This window comes from Condylostylus longicornis, unplaced genomic scaffold, assembly GCF_029603195.1.
Source record: "Condylostylus longicornis isolate FDR11 unplaced genomic scaffold, ASM2960319v2 ptg000163l, whole genome shotgun sequence".
Lineage (NCBI taxonomy): Eukaryota > Metazoa > Arthropoda > Insecta > Diptera > Dolichopodidae > Condylostylus > Condylostylus longicornis.
Window position 1 is genome coordinate 1,814,224 of NW_026578131.1, and position 18,806 is coordinate 1,833,029.

An 18,806-nucleotide genomic window follows, 5' to 3' on the forward strand; every position below is an offset into this window, starting at 1 on the left:
ATATATGTCACTTTGGACGATGCCATAATTTTTATTTTGAGACAACTTTGTAATGTCAGGTCAAATCCTTATATTTTATGTCTCAGTTGTGTGCGGCTTTTATATACACCTAAGCTGTGTTCACAATGTATTAAATAAATTCAGCTTTTCTAGGAAATACGATCTTAAAGTTGAAAATTTTTGTTTTTTTCGTATAGTTTCTTATGATATCCAAAATTTAGTAATACTTAATGAATAGAGAACGCTTTCTTTTCAATTTACATTTCGGTTTGCTAATATCTAATTCTTTTTACATTTCTTTTCTTGTTATATACCTATTTTTTTATAACTTCTTGTAGTGTATCTTTTCTTTTTCGAAAACTGCACATATTTTCGAATTTTAAGCCGATTTTCCAATTTCTATCCGGCGGTCTGAGCTGAGAAGTGGTTTTTGTTGACTCATTTCTCAATTGTCATATTCATTCGTTACGACAACTCTGTATTCTCTCTAATCTCTCTGTTAATATAAGTATTAAAATGAGATCGTAAATCTGGTTATTTCTATCATTATTCAATCAAGTTGCCGAGTTTTTAGAGAATATGTAAAAGCGTCAGCATAGGACGGACTAACAAAATCTAATCTTTACTCTGTTTCAGAGAGGCCATCAAGTCTTAAACATCCTGTAAAGAAAATATTTCAGTTTATGACTACAACTTATTCAATTTCACTCACCTTTATTTCAAATAAATAATAAACATGTGCCTGATACTTAGGACTACACATTCAAGTGAATAAAACCGCATGAATAAAAGAAACAGGATTATGCACAATCATGCATATTGCATATCCATTTGTTGAAATTCTTCCTTTAAATGTTAGTCTAGAAGGATCAGTTTCACATTTGCAAGTATTTTTTCCTGATCTCATTGAAAAATTTGCCATCGTGCATAATTTTATTTTCACAATTACTGATTCAAGGTGTAATTCGGTCAAAACAAACTTTTGCTTTAGTGAAAAATAAAAAACATGTTTAAAAAACTTTTTTTTGTATTGACGTAAGGTATTATTTTACACTGTTAGACACATATACGCAAGCTTAATATTTTGTCATTCAAAAATAATTTCTTACCATATTTCCAATCAATTAAATAAAATTTTTTTCATTACGTATTTTATGAACAATTAAGTTGCTTTTGTTTGAGGTTAACATTGCTCATTCAAGTACCTATAATTTATTGTAACTTCTAGTGTTCATTTTCAGATTTTTGAAATTCCGTGGTTTCAATATGCGGTCAAAATTATCATAAGTTCATATTCAAAAGCAATATGAATCGTTTGTGGTTTCTTGTTAGCGCCATATAGGTGAATCTGTTAAAATGAAATACGTTATACCTTTTGTAATTAACCTAAGACTTTTTAGCGTATCGGTAACTGGTGGTGTTGCATTTTGTAAGCATATTTAAGAGCAATAGAAATATATGAAATACATCACTGAAACCATTGGAGCACTGTTGTCAGATCGTGGGAAATTCTCATTTTTGTTGGGTATAAAACCACAACGACCCAAATTCATGTGATTTTTGTTTACAACAAAATTAATGAAATTAAGTAAAGTCAGAATTTATTGTTTTCAATAAATTGAAACAATATAAATAAATTTTGTAATGTTAATATAAAGAAACTAATTTTTGGTTTTTTTGATTGCACAATTTTAAAGACCAATACTCGTATTCTGTTCAAGCCTTCAAAAATAATTCTTAAAAGGGAAAGAATGGGACGTTTTCATCAGTTATCAGCTTTTGTAAGAATTTTCGAGAAACAAATCGACAAAACATCATGGGAGATTTATCAATGTACTACATCAATGATTCCCAATGTGGTCTATAAAGACCCCCTGGACGTTCATGAAGACCTACTAGTGGTCTACGAAGGTGAAAAAAAAATTATGGTCTACCAATTAAAAAAGGGAGTGTAGGGTTAAATCTCACTAAATTATCCCTCCCATTTATTTTTAATAAATACATATGTGATAATATTGACTGAAAAAGCTAGCGATATGTATAGGATTTATTTTTTGTTTAGTTTTCCTCACGTACAGATTAGTATTTAAAAATTAGAATTTAACAGTAGTATCTTACTACTGTTAGAAATTTAAATCTTTCAAAGAAAGTAGCAGGGGTTTTATCAAAAATTAAAAAACACGACAAGGGGTCTACGAGAGAAAAAAGTTTAGGAGCTTCTGTTTTACATCGAATTGGCTATTAGCTAGTGTACCTAATATTCTATTATTAGATATTTAAACTTTAAAGAGTCACCTACCTAGTTAAAACTCTATGATGTAATGAAACTAGGGCTTGACTACCAACGATATCACGCACTAGCCCTATGCTCCTACTAGGAGTGAAAAAAAAAGAACCTTATGAAAGAACATGTTCAGCTTATTATTTGATGCCGTGTTCCCAATTTAAGAATAAGATTTAAAAGATTGTTATTCCAGATTCTCTTTATTCTATTAAAGCGCTTAACACCAAAAATGCTTAGATACATTTCCTTACTACGGGTATGAGGTCAAAAAAAATAAAAATACAAAAACTCAAAACAAAAATTTTCTTTACCAGCAGATCAATATAATGATTTTAAATACAAAATAATGATTTTGAGCCTTGGTTTGGTAATATATGCTATTATCTTATTAGAAATTATAATTTTTTGGGCAACTTTGGAACTTATAATTATTTGGGCAACAAATGTGCTATATCAAGAGATAATTTATAAAATTTTAACAAAATTTTTTCTTTGGTTTGAAAATACAGACTTTTTTTAATTGTAATTGACAGTATTGAGTTTGAATCTGTAAGTTAGTTATGTTTTCAATTCGTATATATTGTGAGATTAAGTTTAGCTCAAAGATTTCAAAAATCATTTTAAAAAGTTTGTTAAAAATTATTATTAAATCATGTTTGTGTTTACCGTAGCAACAAGGATAAAAAATGTTGCCCGATTAGAATAAGAAAATGTACTATATCCTTAATCGTACTATATGGCGCAACATAAAATATATCTTACATTTGATGACTTATACTAAAAATAGAAATTTTGGGAAACACATCACATATACGAAAGTAACTTGAAAATTTTGCGAAAATAGCTTTACAAATTTTATTGTTCGATTTTTCTGGCCTATAGCAAGAATAAAATCAGCCCATAGTAAAGGTCCATTTGTTGGTTTTAAAATTAAAGGCAGTAATTTAAAAATATTTTTTTTAAATTTTTAAAATATACGTATCGTATAATATACGTATCTTAAATTAGTTAAATATAACATACATATGTATATTTATGTACTGAAGATATATAACATATTATATCATATATGTTGTATATATCAAAGTAGATAATAAATGTTATCGTTTTGAATTGAAAAAAGGTAATAATTAGGGGATTGACAAGTGAAATTGACGCATAATTATTACTTTTCAAGAATAATTTTTGGCATTCTACAGAATTAGCGGTAATAATTGGAATCAACTTGATTGAAAGAAAGAAAAAAAATTTACCTCATTGAATTTCTATAATATTCGAAAATTAAATTGTTGTTATCCTTTGCAAGATAATTGCAGCAAAATTAATTTTTTAGAAAAAAATTAAGATACAGAAAAAAAATCCTTATTTTTATTTTAAACGCATTCCCAAAATTTGTTGTTGTATATGTGTTGCAACAAAATTTTTAAATGATTTTTATAATCGTTTTATCATTAATCTTGCAACAAAAAATACGTAAAACCCAATAAAAGTTGCGTAAACAGAACTTTTGTTTTTTTTGTTCTGTTTATACCCGTCAAACTATGTTTGAAAAGTTGAGGAATAATGGTTTAAGCTCTGAGGTATAGAGATGCAAGTATTCCTGTTCTATACTAAATTCAAAATAATTGGAAAATCAGTGTACGATCAGTGTTCATAGAGAAATGTAACAGTCAAGGCCGAGATAAAGTATACCTTAGTGAGATGTTCGATACTTGATACAGAACGATACAAACGTCGTGTGATCTGCAGTGATGGAGTTTGTTTTGAAACTTACGCCATTGAGGAGCTGTACAGCTCCTTGTGCGTGCGGTGCGAACTTGAAAGAGGTTATCGGAGACAACAACTCTGGTAGCTGTTTACTGGGACTCAATGAGTTGGGTATGCACAACCTGTGACGCTGTGTTGGATACAGAGACACCGGTGTAGAAGGGAATGAAATGGCAGATATGGTGGAAATGGCAGAACCCTTCTGTGTAATCAGACGACACTAATCTTCTTAGAATGCTTTTATAATAAAAAGCATTTTAAAAGATTATTGAAATGGGCAAGAATAGAATGAGGCTCCTTACGACTGTCTTATCCGGCCATAGACGATTTTCACTACAGATTTTGTGGAGAAGTGGAGTTAAATTTTCTCGGGCCAGTTTTGTAAAAATTCAAGCGTAACACTTCCTCTAGCTGCATAGAAAATGATATTCCAACAATTATCTCAATGTTGATTTTAATACGTTGACATCGAGGTTAGGGTTTGAATCTGGGATTAACATTTTTGCCACTGATGATCCTTTTATTTCATATTCTTTATTATTTTAATATTTCTTTGGTGGATACTATAACCTAACCTAAAGTGAAAAAATTAAAGGCTTCAATGTCTTAAAGTACATAAATTCGTTCTGATTTGATTTTTCTTTAAAATCGCTTATAATGTTATGAAATTAAATTGAAACATTTTTCACATTATTATAATTTTGCAGCAAATTTTAAATTAAGGATATGTAAAGTATGCTAAATGAAATCTTTATTATTATCGAAAGAGTTGCAGTTGACAACTGGAATTTGTAAAATTCTGTTTCAAAACTTAAGAAAAAGAAAAAAGAATGCTGACATTCATTTACATAAGTATAAAATTGGTTGTAATGCAACAAACTAATTACTGGAATTCATTCATGAATTGGTGAGCAAAACTATTGCACACACTTAAGTTTAAAGTGGAATTCTGGAAATAAAAAAAAGTAAGTCATTTCGAAAACAGAAAAAAACTCATTCAATGAAATACAAAACAATACTCAAACCGTTGTAGGTATTCGGGTACATTTGCATGTTTCACATTTTTCCTTCGTTAAACAAAGAGTACTTTTTCGTATTTCCATAACTTTATCCTTAAATTTTTGTTCAATTTCCGAAGAAATAAAATAGTGCGAAGTAAGTGTTTACAAAAAATGGATTGAAATTTAATAAAAAAAAAATTCATACTTAATAATATTAGTTATTAATAATATTTATTAATAATTATTTCTAGGTATGAAATCAAAAATTAATATTGTGTATACAGGTACTTTTATTCCAACAACTAGACTTTGGAATTCATTCATGAATTCGTGTTAAACACCATCACGCACACACTTCAATATATAGGGGAATTGTGGAAGTTAAAAATTAGTGAGTCATTTCGAAAATCAGAAAAAAAAATAACTTAAAATACCTTTGAAGACTTAAATATAAACTCAAAATAATACTCAAATCATCGTAGGTGTTCAATTCAGGTATAATTGTTGTTTATACTGGTTTTCCCTTCGTTCCACAAGAAAGAGTATTTTTTTATATTCCCAATTTTGCTCCCTTAGTTTTTGTTCAGTTTTCAAAGTGATTATAATAATACACAACAAATGTTTACAAAGAGTGTATTGAGTTAGCAAAAAAAGAAAAAAACGATATAACAGTGCTCATATCATTTGTTTGGTTAAAAAATTTATTTTTAATTAATCATTTTAACATTAAATACAACGGAAAAAAGAAGTGCCGTTTTTTGAACGCATTTTAAAGAAAGTAAAAATGAAGAACGATAAAATAGAAAGTGAGAAATTAAGAATCCTTACAACTATGTATTTATAATTTAATTTGAGTGAACAATTTGTCCTAGAAAACGCATCTAATATCAAAAATAATGAATTCGTACCAAAATACAACTTAGTAAATGCATTATTTCTTCAGAATGAAAACTTTGGTATATCTTCCAAAAGTTATAAAAACGCAAATTTTTGACAAAATACCCATATCGGAAATATACTTTTATAAGAAATATTATTCTGTAAACGCAGAAAGGTCAAAAATTACTTCGTCTATCAAAAAAATGTATGTACAGAATGTCAGGCTTTAATAAATTTTTAAAATTTTTCAAGATTTCTCCTAATTTTATGACAATTTATATTTTATTAAGGCAACTATTCCATAAGATAATTTTTATTATTTAAATAACTAAATTATATTTAAATTACTTAAAACGAAAGAGTTTTTCTTGTTCCTATTGAAAATTTGTTTTGTTCGAGATTTGTATATCAAATTTAGGATGTTGGGTTCAAATTTTTGTACTAAACAAATATATTGTACTAATACCGCAACGGTAATCATAAGTTAAAATTGACTAACTACAAAAACCTAGTATGATTTATAAGTAACTTTTCTATTTCATATCCATTTTATAAGGCAAAAGGTAATGAAATGAGGATTGGATTAAGGTAACTGCAAAATATAGCAAAAACATAAGCTTTTCTAATTAACGTACAAAAAAAGGCAAAAATCTGTAAAAAGTTTAATTTTTGGTTGTTCTGCACTTGATTTTAAAATGAAAATAGTAGAGCTTAGAAAACATCCGAGGAACATTGTGCAAAAATCTTTTTACCAGCCCAAAATTAACGTTTTAAGATATTTTTTTAATAATTTTCGTGATACTAAAGGCTAAACAAAAAATATATTCTTTTTATTTTTAATATTTCCTCAAGAATATGTACATTACATATAAGCGTTCTCCAAATCCTCAGTTCCTTATGTAAATTCAATGTTGTCTTGTAATTCAAAATAAATTATGAGAAAATGTTTAAAATAGTTATTTAAATTTGTGATATGTTTCACGATCTCAAACAATTGTAATTAACACATTTTCTTCACAAAAATAGCTCAAGTAAACTTAAGTCTAAAAGGACTTATATAAGTATAACCGAAATATGTCATATTTAAGAACAATTTATTACTCTTTTTAGATTTGACCGCGAGGTTCCTAAACAAGTTTATTAAATATATGATCAGGAAATTGTCAAATTTGAAATTAATGTCCCATGTATTTTTGCGTTTGTTTTATAAGTTTGAAAAAGAAGAAATTTGCTATAAATTAAAAATCCTTTAACTGAGATATTCAAATTTTTAGTATGTATATGTATATATGTATGTTTTAAAGTAAGTGATACTTCCATTAAGAAATTTTAGTACAATATGGGACTTTATAATATTTTTTGTTTTACTGAATTGAATTTAATCGCAACTGAAGTATGAAAGCTGGAACAGAAGCTTTGTGAAAATATGTTAGGTTTATTTTTGTACAGTGTACAGAATTTTTCAAATTGTAAACAAATAATCAAAGTGAATAATTAATAGATTTTTCGTATGTGTACATACCGAATTGTAACATCCGCGGCATAGGTACCGTGATCCAATTATTGAATTAAACTACTATTATATTATGTTGTTGTCCATGAATTGTCTATGAATGTAACTATGCATATTTTCTGTTATTGCAAAATCGGATAAAATTTCCACTTTTTATCCATTTTTTATTATCTTTTATGTTTCTAACTTACTCATCATTTTAATTTCATTTATTACAATACACTTATTAAAATTTTCTTCATTTTTCTTTTTAAACAAAAGGATTTAAGCAAGTAGTGTTATTGTAAACGAACTTAAAATGGCCTTGATATTTAATGCCTCCGAATTTGTAAATGCTACACATGGTTCAAATGCTTGTTAAGTAAAACGATAATCATTAAAATGAATTAAGTAGGAGAATTAACTATATTTTATATAAAATCTAACAATTTCTCACATTGGATTAAAAAAATTTTCACATTGTTTGGCAATATTAAGCTTCTTATATAATACGTAACATTGTATATGCACATGTCAATGGTATCTTTCAAAATGACTGCTTTACCTACAATAATTCATACAAAAAAAATAAATAATCCTTGTTAATGTATTTTATTTCATACAAAAGTTTAATATACACACACTTAAACGTAACATATGATATGTTACAAGATTACGTACGGTTCAATTACAATGTAAGTTAATATACTGAACTTAGTTTGTCAATTAATAACAAAGAAAGTTTTAAAAACACTCCATTATATGATAAATTTGAATTTTTAGACTGTCTATGCACACATTTATAAATAACACATACGACAGTGTTGATTTATTCATATGACTTATTTTGTAACAGATAACAAACAGGTGCATAACTTTATTGATGAAGTTAAGCATTTTCGGTAATTCAGTTCTAACTTTGATCTTAATATAAAGCTCTCAGTAAATCTCTATTACAAAAAAAGTACATTTGAAAATAGTTTCTCCAAGCTTAAGAAAAATGTCAGGATTCAGGATTTTCTGAAGTCTTTATTAACAAAAACTTCAAAATTAGATTTTGCTTAGATTTTTTATATTTTTAAATTTTTCCTTTCTCAAATTAATTTCGATTACATACAATAAGCGAAATTATTTGACGGCACTAAATTTCAAATATCTAGTTTTTCGTGGAAACGCACTTCTTCATTAATAGGGAAGTGTAAATAAACTGTGACTTCAATAGTGCGCTTACGACGTAAATTTTACAAAGTATCAAATTCCAAAAAGTTTAGTAAAAGCTCTTGACATTGTACACTTTTCCTAAATGCGTTTTATACGTAGTGGAGTTGTAAAATTAAAGTAAATCGGGTATCGAAAAAATCAAGCACGCTTTTCTTATACCTTGTCATATAAATGTTGCCATAAATAACCAATTAAATAAATTAGCGTTTATTTTCAGCAATAAAGTGTTAGTTATTAAGTTTTTTCCTAAAATGCAGCATAAAAATGCAATGTTTTTCATGACTTGGTGATGTTTGTCAAAAATTAACATTTGCACAGAACTTTAAATTGAACTTTTCAAACAAACGTCAAAGTATGTATAACAATATTGTAAAAATTGTATTCCAAAATGTACGAAAAACTTTAGTAGTTTTTTTAACAATGTAAACGTATTGAAAGCTCTGAGACGGTACTACAACCGTATTAATACCATACTTAAATCTTTTTTACAGCATTATTAAAGTCACGGAAACTATTCTTATCAGAAAGTCGATCTGTCGGTCAGTTGATTTGTCCGTCTGTATGTACATAAAATTTTATTTTTGCTTTATTTCGGCTATGTCACGGACTGATCAACTTTTGGTATACATCAGGCCTCGGCAACTTGATAAATTTCTGGGACAATTTTACATTTTTGCGCATATAAATAATCAACCAATTTCCTTGAAATTCAATATTTAAATTCCGGTTGTTAAATAAATGAACAAAAGTTTTTTGAAAAGATCAGGGCTTCAAAACCGAATTAGAGAACGATTTTAAATTTTTACCACACCTCCAGAACTTTATTTACAATATTTACTTTTAAAAGAAAATTACTGGTGAAAATTACGGGGGCTTTTGCCCAGTTCGTAATTCGAAAATTTTTAGTTTTAATTTTTTTTAAAACTAAAAATTTTCGAATTACGAACTGGGCAAAACTTTTAACTTTTAAAAGAAAATTACTGGTGAAAATTACGGGGGCTTTTGCCCAGTTCGTAATTCGAAAATTTTTAGTTTTAATTTTTTTTCATTTATTCAATAGGTCATATTACTTGAAGCAATATTTTCTTGTGAGTTGAGGTGACTCTAATAACTGTCACTTCATAAATATTTCATTGTATCTGCCACTTCATCTTATTGTCACTTCATAAATATTTCATTGTATGTATGTATTTATGAATGCATCCTATTTTCTTGTCAATAACTTACCGATGTAAACGTTCAATAAGACATTAAAAATCTGCAAAAGTAAACAGATCTATGTATGCAATAAAAAATTTTAAGATTTAAATTAGAATGGTAAGTGCATGTTTGAATTTTCGGAAATTACCGTTATTATATTTCGTTAAGATGTATGTAAGTATGTTCGTAAAAAAACTGTATTTTATTCTTGATTACAATTAAATAATTTAACCAAAAATGTGTTATTTGTGTTATTTGCATATTATTATGCAGCATTCAATATCCTGCAAGTGTTTTCAAATATTAATCTCAATTTTATTTTTTTAAATTACTATTCAAAACCTTTTTTTTACTTTTATTTTTTATACTGCAATTATTTAATTAAATATAAGTGCGATAGTTCTAGTCACACATAATTCGCTTAATTCTGGTATTTCTATATCTCTTCGTAAAGTATAATGTATTTCTTGCAAATTTCCATGGAAGAATGTTCACCAGAATATTTGCGAGGGGAAGAAAATTCCATATTTAACCTTTAAAAAGGTTAAAAATCACCTCTTCCAATTTCAGGGCCTTCATCAATTTTCAGATCGTGAAAATTTTTTTTTGTAAAGCCCCAAACTCTGGCACCGTCACAAAAACTTTTTACCTGCTTACATATTCTTAAAAGCCGCCTTTATTTCAGAAAATTTCATAAACGCTACGATACGGCTGCAATACAACATATTGCATATTTCTGTTTCCTATTCACATCAATACATATACACAAGTACTCACTTACGTACAAACAATTTTTAATTTTATTTTCATTTTAGTTTTGTTGTAAAGAAAAAAAAAAGAAATGGTATTATTAGTCCTGTCAAAATTTACGTTGTCATGCACCCTTTTGTTTTATTATCATTATACGTGCATTAATGCCTCCTATATCTAAAATTTTCAAATAGGTAAGTCAAAAAAATTCTATGCAATAAAAAATATAAATTAATTCGTGCAATATTGTGGATTTTATGAGTTTAAACTATCCTTATAGTCATTGACCTAAAATCGACCCAAATGCTGTTGTTATATACATAGTTAATTAACATTTTTTTTTATTTATCAATGCGGAACAGCCGCGCAATACTTGTATTTATATTTCAAACACCAGTTCAAATATTCTTATATGCATGTACGTATGTATGTATTACACAGGAGAAAAACTTTTTTTAATTCATGGAAAATAGTTTATCGCGGCTTTATCTGATCAGATCTGGACGTTACAGAATTTGTCTAGAGTTTTTCTATATACAGTCATATAAAATTTTTCACACTTGAATTCCCACTGAATTCCTAACTTGGTTTTATCTATACGAGATATATTTCGAGTATAGAATTATTGTTGGCTTTATATAAGAATCCATTAACCACAAATTTTGTGTAGCTGTGAAATCGTAGTTATATTTCGGAAAGGTAAAAAATTAAAGTTCCTTTATTAATTTCATTGTAGTATACATATTGTAAGGGGTTTTTGACGACCAGATGGTCAATCAGTCGGTCAGTTTTTTCTCGGATAATTTCTTTTTTTTTATTCTTTTATTAAGTAATTTTTGAATATATTATGTACTTGCTGTGTATATTTATAAGAAAAAAAGCCATACTTAACTGATGTAAATATATTAAATATACTAATATAAAATAGCATTTTTTTTGTCAATAATCATTAAGGTTAGAATTTGGTCATCAAATTTTTATATCTTGTCATTTTTATTGAAAATTTTTATATTTCATCCATTCTTATTCTATTAAACTAAATGAAAAAAAAACTAAGAAACTGTTACCAACAATAACCATCAAAAAATTCTATACAAACTAAAATACCAAATAAAAAATTATGTACTCATACTTCTTTTGTATCTAATTACAATAACATATCGTTCTGTCAAGATTTAAGAGCTATATTCCGAAATCTTTATAATCGAATGATGAATTTATTATTACCATTGTTTTTAATTATATAACATAAAGTAGATAAAATTATAATATGTATATAAGGTCTAGTAAAAACGAAAAATTCGAACGAGATTTTAAAAAATATTACAAGCACATTATCAAAAATTGGAAATGTACGAGTACATAATGTAGTTGAGTTCAGATTGTATTAATTGAATAAGGATAATAATTATGCTGTATTAATGGTTATTGTAATAAATTTATGTAATATCAGCTGATGTACATCAATTCATTAATAATAATCATTGAAAATATAAAACCTATAGGGTATAGACTCCTAAAAATCTAAAATTTTAAATATTCTTTTATAATATAATGAATGGTTCAACAATATGTATGTATGTACTCGTATGAGTGTATACTGTATATATGTTGTACTCCTATTACTTAAAGCTAATTTAATGTCGCCTTTTGAATTTTACTAAATCAATATTTTTACTACCTTTACTTCAACAAATTATAGCCTTCAATATATTATTCAAAAAATTCATATGCATATATATGAATGTAAATTATAATAATATTATGTTAAATTTATTCATTCAATGTAATTATTCGGTAGAAATATCAAAAATGTAATGATATCACGTTAAAAAGATTTTTATCTGAAAATTTTAGCTTTTTTTGATTACATTTAATGATTACTATAGTTTATTAAAATAAAAAAGGGAAAAGCTATGTATGCTATTAGTGTACATATATACATACATTTTTGCACGCTGTTTTAAAGAAAAAAAAAAAACAAAAATTCAGTTCTATAAAAATATGCATTTTTGTACTTTATTCACACACATATTTATTTAATTTTTCAACATATACATGCATACATACATATGAATGTCCGCAATCTACGCGCATGAACAGAAGCGCATCCGCATATGTTATTATCTTCTGCATTGTTTTTTAAAAAACAATAAATGTAAATAATGAAAGAAAAAAAAACAAAGTAAACCTCATGAATTCCCATTAAAAAGATAATTTTTTTCAGGGACTGTTGAGTCTACATATGTACTTAATTTGAAACAATTGACTTGGTTAACTTTTCCTTTTATTTCGATTACTGTTTTAATCAAACTATATCTAAGTGCTAAAAATTGCAATTTAAGCTTGATTTTTAATATACAATTTTTTTTTTAATTTTTAATTACAACGAATATTTTAATGAAAACTAACTGCGGTGTTTAGTAATTGAAAAAAAACAACAACAATATTCTTTTGATTGTTTTGCTCCGCTAGATATGATGATTTTTCATCTTATACTGCATATTATGATTTGTGTGACGACTTTATATTCATAATAATGATATCATATCTTTAAAAGAAAAAATTTTCAACATAAAGCTGCTTCTAACTATTAAAATAAATAAAATATCTATTAAATTTCTGGAGAATTTCGTTTCAAATTAAAACACAAAGTTTCTATTTAGTCAATCTTCAAGTATGTCTAAAAAATAAAAATTCAAAAAATATATTAATTTAAATATTTAGACTAAATAAACTATTTTTCGAAGTGTATATTATGTGTATGTAATGTCTCAGGACAAGAAATCAGAATGAATATTACTCAGCTATAAATATCCAAAATAAAAAGTATGGGACTTTTTTTTCTATATAATCAAGTTTGTATATAAGGACAAAATAAAAAGCATGTAATTATATATACATAAATACTGCGAAAGGTAATCTAGAGAACAAACCGTCTGAGCATTTTTTTATATCTCTGTACTTCTGTAACTTAGTTGGTATAGCGCCCGCCTTAGAAAGCGGTAATTGATTTAAACCCGATTCAAGAAGTAAAATTTTTAAATTTCACTGCATTTAGTCGTTTTTTTTTTGCAGTCGTAAAAAAAAAATTTGATGTGATCAGCAGATAACCGACCGCAGTGTATATTGTCTAGATTAGTAAAAGTATTTCAGAATGCTTTTCAAAAACTTCTCTATAATTTTAAGGACACTAATAAGCTTCTAGTTAACATACCTAGAAAAATTTGAATTTGGTTCTTAGTAGAGTTTCATTTTGTGCCGTCCGAATTGTACGAAAAGTTTGTTAGTAACTTTTGGTAAAAATCAGAGCTCCAATATTAAATTTCAAGGAATTCCATCAATCCGTTCAGTTGATATGGTAAAAAATATAAAATTGGCCCCCAGACCAGTTTCCGAGTCGTGATCTTTCCAAAAAATTTATAGATTCATTGTTTTAATTTAAATTTTAATGAACGCCTTGAATTTAAATATTAAATTTTCATGAAATAATTTGATTATTTCACTTCATATACGAAAAAATGTATATTTGGCCCGTAGTAAACGTCCAGTTGCTGACACCTGATTTGTTCCAAAAATTAGGACATTTTGCGTACACTCATAAGCTTATATATAAAATTTCAAGAAAATTTAGTATTGAATTTTTTCTTCAAAATTATCAAAAATGTAAAACAGGCCCGTTAAAAGATCCAGTTTATAAGGTTTGATATATCCCAAAACTTGATCAATCCGTGTCATAGTCGAAAAAAACTTACATATTATTCATCAAAACCAGTTCAGCCGAACTTGAGATACACGCGTGCACACACTGACCGACAGGTTGCTAAAAATAGTTTATTTACACTTCTCTACTATGGAGAAGTGTGTTCCCACTGAAACTCAATATCCAAAATTTTGTGCCATCACATAACCTACCTTATTGTATACACAATGCGTAAAAGTAATTTCATCTTATATTTAATGAAAAATCAAATATATTGAGGCTAATGAAAAGTCAAATATATCACTATTTGTAGAACTTAGAAATTGAGAAATGGGAAAAAGACTAAGAAAGAATTATGGAAAAGGTGTTTTCCAAACTTATGTTTTCCAACCTGAGTGCCATTTGCATAAATTAAAATAATCTATACTTCAGACATTAAAGCGTCCTTTTTACTGAACAGGATCATCACTAATGCGCTAGGTGAATACGTATAGACTTGTATTTACATTTTAATTTATGAATATGAGACATGTAAGCTAAGATGGAATTTTTATAAGGTCGTATATTACAAAATAAAATTACTAAATGTCGCAATTGGAAAAAACATTTTAACTGTTTCGCTAGCAGGGATTATTGCATAATGGTATAAGTAAAAACTTGCATTAGGTTTTTTAATGAGTGGAGAGTAAGAGTATATAATTCTTATTGGCAGATATATTTTGGTTTCAATTATGCATTAGTCAATATAATTTAGATTTGTTTAAAAAACGACGAAAGCAAACATAGATTTCACTACCTCAAAACAATGTAAAACTTTCTTAAATACTTTGTTGTACATACAAACGAAAGCATGGAAACGTAAATAAACTATAGAAACATTATAAAAATAAAATATGTATGTATCTAATGGCATAACCGTAATATTATAAAAATGTTTAATCAATAAAACAATTCAGTTTTGCTTTTATTCTAGATATACATACATATGTACATATCTTGATATAATTTGCTGAAACATTAAAATATATAAAGAATAAAAATGAATAAGAGAGGAGTTCATTTCTAAAATGAAATCTAAAAACAAAGAGCCTTTTTCTCTCCAATTAAGGCAATTTGACTTGCTTACCATATGATTGAAATTAACACTTGTCAATCAAATAATATTAAATTTATTGCCGGTCGACTTAACAATCAATGGAATGACGATACTTAAAGCGTTTGCTTATAGAATGAAATTAACTTTTTTAAAATACTTTACTTCTGTTGGCTCATATGTGTATTACCTACCAGTTCCTTTGTATGTCTTTCCACTGGCTTTAACCTTAAATTAATTTATCTAACGATTCATAAAGTAGTGCCATTATAAATCATGCATAATTTAGGTACATACTCAATTTTCTAAAAACTTTCTATACCAGTTTTATAGTGAGATTTGGAACTGCAAAAAAAGAATTCCAATAATCTTTCCGTTTTAGTTTTTTTTTATTACAAATCTATCCTTTTCTTCTGTAAATTCACAATGATGGCATCGGTGCAAAAAAACTAAACCAAAACTAAAAATAATCAAAATATATAATATAATATACTTAAATATATTTATTTATTTTAAAAGGATCAATACTTCTTGCGTAGTTATAGTATTGTACTCGTAAGAATCATTATACCCACTTATATACCATTTTACCTCTGATTGCTTTCGAAATACAAAACAAGTAAAAACGTTTCAGTCGGTATAAACCGATTGAATTATACCCTGCACTTTTCGTTGTTTTATAGCAATTACCCGAACCTGTGAAACCATTCTATAGAAACTTCAGAAATGTCTGACCTATAATTGGACACGTAACTGCCAAGTTTCATGAATATGACTTCATTATTTTTCCGAATATAAAAAATTTGCGGTTGGAGTTGTATGGCAGCCACCCGAACCGGTGCAGTTATCCCTATATAATTTTTAGAGCATGTGTAGAATATAATTGGACACATGTATACAAAATTTTATATTTATAGCTTTATTAGTTTTTGAAATATTTAAAATAAACTCTTTGAGTTGTATGGCAGCTACCCGAACCTGTTGTCCGAATTAGTTCAATAACAATAGGGTTCGTCCTTGGCACAAAAGAAAAAACTTATGAAAGTTTGGTGTCGATTACATTATTCGTTTTTGAGTTATTGTGCGATCGGACTTTTCAAAGAGATCAGGTGCAAACAAAAGGACACTTACTGCAGAACGAATTAAAGAGTCTTCAGCTCATATATGAAATTTTTGACAACTAACTTTGTTGAAACCACAATTTTTTTTTCCAATGCAAAATAGAAAAGATAAATCTTAATTAGATATAATAAAAAAATTTAATCAGTTTTATTCGAAATTGTTGAAGGAAAGATCAAAGTTTTAATAGTTTGTAAGAATAAATACATAAATGATTTTTATTTTAAAATTGAGATCAGCTCATTTAAAATTATAAGATCAGCTTTTTAAAATCAGAAAAGTACTCGGTACTTTATTTTTCCGAAATTATAAATTTGAATGATATTGAATGAATGAAATGGAAAAACAAAATTATAAATTTGTTCTCTAAATGATTTCTACAGAGTTTCTTTGCATAATTGCAGCAATCATATTCTGAACACCAAAAAAGTTTCGTTAAACGTATTTTAAAAAAACAGAAATAAAGAAAGTATACGAAAAAAAAAGTAATGGTAAAAGCAAGTTTCTTTTAGAAAAGCGAGTTATATAAAATATATATTTGTGCACTTATATGTATGTAGTTACCCGAAAAAATTGTTATCGTCTTTCAAAAGATTTTATCATTAGAAAATTTTATTATTAGCTTATTATGTACATAATGTTCATTCATTAATAAAATAGAGTGATTTCTTTTGGAAATGATTGAAATGAATTATGGATGACATGACAACAGATAGATGACCGGAAGAAAGCAATAACTTAGTTAATAAAAAAAATTTTGTATAAATGTAGTACAAAAAAACTTTTTATACACAAACAATCGGACAAAACAAATTAGTGTAATAAAACCTCTGAAAACAGAGAACTTAATTTTGTGGTTAGAAAGTATAAAAATTTGTACCCATTCATAATCTTAAATTAGCGAAGAATTTATCTTCTTAACCACATTTTATATGATTCCCGTATTGTTTGTATCCAATGGTTTTGCAGCTTGTTTCCCGATTACCTCAGAAATTTCCAGAATATATAGAATAGAAATATAATGCACTTAAGTACTTTTAGTAGATAAAACAGAATTTTTACTACAATTACGATTAATTAAAATTTGATGCTGACGTGTATCGTTGATATAACGTTTTGGTAAAGATTGTCTCTACGTTAAGGTGATTTCTTAACGTAAAATGTTAAAAGTAAAAATAAAAGTGAAAAATACATATATATATATATATTAGCATGAAATCATTACAATTTTATTATGTGACCTGTGAATCATAAAAATATCAATAATTAAAAAATGTATCGTATTGTGATCACATTAAATTGACATGTTGAGCTACGAAGGATAGTGCATTTCTCTGCACTACTAAAAAGTAGGTGAACTCTTTTAGAAAAATGTTCAAAGCAACCGCTATAATTTTTTTTTCTAATTAGGAAAAATAAGCGGGGATTTTCTATATAAATTATTCCTAGGGAGCTTATGAAAGTAAAATGTAAATTACTTTCCTAGGGAGCTTATGTAAAATGAGAATACTCAAGAAAAAATATTTTAATCGGAATAATTCGGAACATAAAACATACTTTGGAATACTTCGAATAAAATTTCAGATTTGTAGCCAGGCATTGACTGTTCGAAAAAAGTTTATATCTACAAAAAATTTGGTTCCATCATCCTTCTTTTTTGTATGCAATGCTATTACTTTGACTAAAATGCTATTATTTTATGTAACATTAATTGTTACATAAATAATGTAAATGTTATAATTTAAGCTATAGTAATATAAAATACTTTCAAATTTTCACTTAATCCTGTATTTGCGAAAATACATCACTATGTTTCTTATAATTCACTTTTCTTATCATTTTCAAAATTATGTGACCCCATTCGATCTTATTCCAAAAAATGCTTTTTAACTTTTCGTTGTGCAATTCACAATGTATTTTGCTACATTATAAGTTCAAGTAGACAGATTTCGTGTCACGTGTTCATCAGACAAAATTCCGTGTTCAATAATAAGTGCAAAAATAAAACCTAACACATGCTCACATATATTTTACAGTATGTTTATGTATAAACTTTGAAATTGTTCTTGAACTTCATATTTTACCCAATTTTAAGGTGAATGGACAAATAGTTGTAAACAGAAAATTGTAGGTATATGTGTAATTATCAATAAGCGTGTATAAACGTACAAATACACGGTTTGCGTGGTTGAAATGCGAAAAAAATCAAAAATTTACCGATTAAATCTGAAAACGCAACAGTTAAAACTATATAATCAAGGTAAAATAGAACTTTTTTTTATTTTATTTCAAATACG

The 18,806-nt window shown here is 26.9% G+C and overlaps 1 long non-coding RNA gene across 1 annotated transcript in view; it reads left to right on the forward strand.

Moving 5' to 3' along the window:
* The first annotated feature begins 5,705 nt into the window (after positions 1-5,705).
* LOC129616225 (uncharacterized) overlaps positions 5,706-18,806 on the forward strand; it is a 37,893-nt gene continuing 24,792 nt past the window's right edge. The window contains exon 1 of the long non-coding RNA XR_008697523.1: positions 5,706-6,136. This is a non-coding gene — a long non-coding RNA (uncharacterized LOC129616225). The remainder of the gene's footprint in view (positions 6,137-18,806) is intronic.